Raw genomic sequence first — 5,344 nt, 5'->3', positions numbered from 1 at the left:
GAGGTGCATTCCAGCTGTGTGCCGTTACAGCAGAGCATAATGGGGAAACGTGGAACATTGTGCAGATCCAAAAAAACCTGTCTTAAATCATTTCACCTTTATTTCAGAAAACGTACAAAAAAAAACATACAGTCTTTCTGCTGCCGTAAAGTATTTTTGCTAGCCAAAAACAGGAAAGAACCTGGTTTGTTTCGAAATACTGAAACGCTACTCACGTTTTGACTGTTATTATCACAATCTCGCATTGTGTGTTTATTTGAGTCTTGCTTCGTTCTCAATTTAGTGCCAAACCCTGACATACATGGATGCTCAAATGCTGGGGACGCGCAGCTTTCATTGAAATATAGTTTTTTTTTTAAGCTTCCTTGCCAAGAGAGAATGCAGTATTAATGCAAACTGCTTCGTTTAGAAAAGAAGATTTAGATTTTGTTTCGTGTTCATTTAGAGCCTTTGTCGAATGTTTTAAGGGCATATATTGTCTAAAAACTGCTGCCTGGTTTGTTACCCAACAGTGCCTTGGCGCACTTGTCCGAATGGCCCAACAATAGCACTGGACGTGGATTCGACTGACCCTGAATAAATGCTTGAGAAAGACACGGTATTGAATGTTTACAATATACAGTATGAGGGTGAATGTCTCGAAACCTGGCAAAAGTTCATATTTCACCCCAAAATCAAAAGATATGAATAGGAAGTGGCACATAAAGAAAATGAAGCACATTTTTAGGATCATTAAGATTTTAAAAGCACATTTTCCCTACAAATTTCATTACCATAATGTGAAAAAAAAAAACTTTTTTCTAATTATTGTAATGTGGGAATAAAAATATTTTTACAATATGGTAGCATTTGTTATACTGCCTAAATTTATGATTATTCAAATAGTAAAAAAACATTAAAATAATGTCACAATGCAAAAAATATGGGCAATGTTCCTACAAATACCCTTTTCGTGAGTTTTTGGGTATTTTTCTGTTGATTTTGGGGTGTTTCTCGTGATACGTTTTTTGACGTTCAGTATGGGTTTATTATGCATATTCTACTAATTCTGTCACTCAAATGATTTTAACTTTTTTCTGATGTAAATAGGGTTATTCCACACTGACTTGATCTAGTTCAGTTTTAGTTGTTTTAATGAAATGGAATGCAAGCCGATGTCCCGCTACATGCTGGGAAAAATGATAACCGCTATTAAACTTCATGAGTTTAGGACATTTACTAGAAGGACAGTTGACCCTTTGAGCCACTGAAGGGACAAACTTTATCTTCTTGATGAGTCCGTAGATGTTATCCAAGGATCGATATGTATTTATTTTGATTTAATTCAAAAGACACGTGTGTATATTGCTTGCGATATGTATCAGGTGTGAATTTTGAGACGCTTTCATGCTTTTATTGAAATGGTTTGGATTTTATCGCAGATGTTTTATTGCTTTTCAGTAATTATAACATTTTAAAGGTCCATTTAGACAAAAAAATGTATTACTTGGTGGTATTTCATCTTTTAACGTGGCCACACTTCCAAAACAATTGAACCTCCAAATGAATGGGTCGAGATTCTTCTCAATTGAACTGAAAGGGTTTGCTTGACGTATTTTGTATCGTAATGGCTTGAGCAATACTTTGAATTATGTCAACTACGCTGAAATGCAAGTGAGCGCTACTGAATTAGTGTAAAGAGAGCATGAAATCAGTATTGAGCCGCTTTCTTTGGATGACTTTGATTCAGGCTTATCTTTGAATATCGGCTTAATGTTTGTATGTGAGCTATGAGCGTTCTAACAGTATTATTTCTTCTAAAATGGTTATTTTATCAAGCTCCTATGTTTATGTTCAGTTATTTTACAAACCCAATTCCATAAAAGTTGGGACACTGTACAAATTGTTAGTAAAAAAGGAATGGAATAATTTACAAATCTCATAAACTTATATTTTATTCACAATAGAATATAGATAACATATCAAATGTTGAAAGTGAGACATTTTGAAATGTCATGCCAAATATTCGCTCATTTTGGATTTCATGACCGCTACACATTCCAAAAAAGTTGGGACAGGTAGCAATAAGAGGCCGGAAAAGTTAAATGTACATATAAGGAACAGCTGGAGGACCAATTTGCAACTTATTAGGTCAATTGGCAACATGATTGGGTATAAAAAGAGCCTCTCAGAGTGGCAGTGTCTCTCAGAAGTCAAGATGGGCAGAGGATCACCAATTCCCCCAATGCTGCGGCGAAAAATAGTGGAGCAATATCAGAAAGGAGTTTCTCAGAGAAAAATTGCAAAGAGTTTGAAGTTATCATCTACAGTGCATAATATCATCCAAAGATTCAGAGAATCTGGAACAATCTCTGTGCGTAAGGGTCAAGGCCGGAAAACCATACTGGATGCCCGTGATCTTCGGGCCCTTAGACGGCACTGCATCACATACAGGAATGCTACTGTAATGGAAATCACAACATGGGCTCAGGAATACTTCCAGAAAACATTGTCGGTGAACACAATCCACCGTGCCATTCGCCGTTGCCGGCTAAAACTCTATAGGTCAAAAAAGAAGCCATATCTAAACATGATCCAGAAGCGCAGGTGTTTTCTCTGGGCCAAGGCTCATTTAAAATGGACTGTGGCAAAGTGGAAAACTGTTCTGTGGTCAGACGAATCAAAATTTTAAGTTCTTTTTGGAAAACTGGGACGCCATGTCATCCGGACTAAAGAGGACAAGGACAACCCAAGTTGTTATCAGCGCTCCGTTCAGAAGCCTGCATCTCTGATGGTATGGGGTTGCATGAGTGCGTGTGGCATGGGCAGCTTACACATCTGGAAAGGCACCATCAATGCTGAAAGGTATATCCAAGTTCTAGAACAACATTTGCTCCCATCCAGACGTCGTCTCTTTCAGGGAAGATCTTGCATTTTCCAACATGACAATGCCAGACCACATACTGCATCAATTACAACATCATGGCTGTGTAGAAGAAGGTTCCGGGTACTGAAATGGCCAGCCTGCAGTCCAGATCTTTCACCCATAGAAAACATTTGGCGCATCATAAAGAGGAAGATGCGACAAAGAAGACCTAAGACAGTTGAGCAACTAGAAGCCTGTATTAGATAAGAATGGGACAACATTCCTATTCCTAAACTTGAGCAACTTGTCTCCTCAGTCCCCAGACGTTTGCAGACTGTTATAAAAAGAAGAGGGGATGCCGCACAGTGGTAAACATGGCCTTGTCCCAACTTTTTTGAGATGTGTTGATGCCATGAAATTTAAAATCAACTTATTTTTCCCTTAAAATGATACATTTTCTCAGTTTAAACATTTGATATGTCATCTATGTTGTATTCTGAATAAAATATTGAAATTTGAAACTTCCACATCATTGCATTCTGTTTTTAGTCACAATTTGTACAGTGTCCCAACTTTTTTGGAATCGGGTTTGTATCAAGAAAGGCTAACTTTGTATCATATTGTGTCATTCACTTCTGGCAGATGTTTATAAGAGAATTGGTGAGAAAGACATTCATATTTTTCACGTCAACTTGGTTTGGATTTTTATTTTTTATTCCAAAAATATATATTTGATAATGAAAGAGAACAGCAGGTTTTTATTACAGCAGTAAAACAGCTGCAAGTAATCATATTTTATGATTACTTCCTGTGGTGATCTAGGCTTGAGGATATACTCGGCTGTTTCCTTGCCCTGTAAAAAGAAAGAAACATTTTAGTTACTAATATTTTTTTCATACTTTTTATTTGTTTATAAAAGTGTGTATATATACAGTGGGTACGGAAAGTATTCAGACCCCCTTAAATTTTTCACTCTTTGTTATATTGCAGCCATTTGCTAAAATCATTTAAGTTATTTTTTTTTTCCTCATTAATGTACACACAGCACCCCATATTGACCGAAAAACACAGAATTGTTGACATTTTTGCAGATTTATTAAAAAAGAAAAACTGAAATATCACATGGTCCTAAGTATTCAGACCCTTTGCTCAGTATTTAGTAGAAGCACCCTTTTGATCTAATACAGCCATGAGTCTTTTTGGGAAAGATGCAACAAGTTTTTCACACCTGGATTTGGGGATCCTCTGCCATTCCTCCTTGCAGATCCTCTCCAGTTCTGTCAGGTTGGATGGTAAATGTTGGTGAACAGCCATTTTTAGGTCTCACCAGAGCTGCTCAATTGGGTTTAAGTCAGGGCTCTGGCTGGGCCATTCAAGAACAGTCACAGAGTTGTTGTGAAGCCACGCCTTCTTTATTTTAGCTGTGTGCTTAGGGTCATTGTCTTGTTGGAAGGTAAACCTTCGGCCCAGTCTGAGGTCCTGAACACTCTGGAGAAGGTTTTCGTCCAGGATATCCCTGTACTTGGCCGCATTCATCTTTCCCTCAATTGCAACCAGTCGTCCTGTCCCTGCACCTGAAAAACACCCCCACAGCATGATGCCGCCACCACCATGCTTCACTGTTGGGACTGTATTGGACAAGTGATGAGCAGTGCCTGGTTTTCTCCACACATACCGCTTAGAATTAAGGCCAAAAAGTTCTATCTTGGTCTCATCAGACCAGAGAATCTTATTTCTCACCATCTTGGAGTCCTCCATGCGGGCTTTCATGTGTCTTGCACCGAGGAGAGGCTTCCGTCGGGACACTCTGCCATAAAGCCCCGACTGGTGGAGGGCTGCAGTGATGATTGACTTTCTACAACTTTCTCCCACCTCCCGACTGCATCTCTGGAGCTCAGCCACAGTGATCTTTGGGTTCTTCTTTACCTCTCTCACCAAGGCTCTTCTCCCCCGATAGCTCAGTTTGGCCGGACGGCCAGCTCTAGGAAGGGTTCTGGTCATCCCAAACGTCTTCCATTTAAGGAATGGAGGCCACTGTGCTCTTGGGAACCTTAAGTGCAGCAGAAATTTGTTTGTAACCTTGGCCAGACCTGTGCCTTGCCACAATTCTGTCTCTGAGCTCTTCAGGCAGTTCCTTTGACCTCATGATTCTCATTTGCTCTGACATGCACTGTGAGCAGTAAGGTCTTATATAGACAGGTGTGTGGCTTTCCTAATCAAGTCCAATCAGTATAATCAAACACAGATGGACTCAAATGAAGGTGTAGAACCATCTCAAGGATGATCAGAAGAAATGGACAGCACCCGAGTTAAATATATGAGTGTCACAGCAAAGGGTCTAAATACTTAGGACCATGTGATATTTCAATTTTTCTTTTTTAATAAATCTGCAAAAAATGTCAACAATTCTGTGTTTTTCTGTCAATATGGGGTGCTGTGTGTACATTAATGAGGAAAAAAAAATAACTTAAATGATTTTAGCAAATGGCTGCAATATAA

Source organism: Sinocyclocheilus grahami, unplaced genomic scaffold (genome assembly GCF_001515645.1).
Source record: "Sinocyclocheilus grahami isolate Dianchi unplaced genomic scaffold, SAMN03320097.WGS_v1.1 scaffold2605.1, whole genome shotgun sequence".
NCBI lineage: Eukaryota > Metazoa > Chordata > Actinopteri > Cypriniformes > Cyprinidae > Sinocyclocheilus > Sinocyclocheilus grahami.
The sequence above is the reverse complement of the archived record's forward strand: the minus strand, read 5'-3'. Positions refer to the sequence as shown.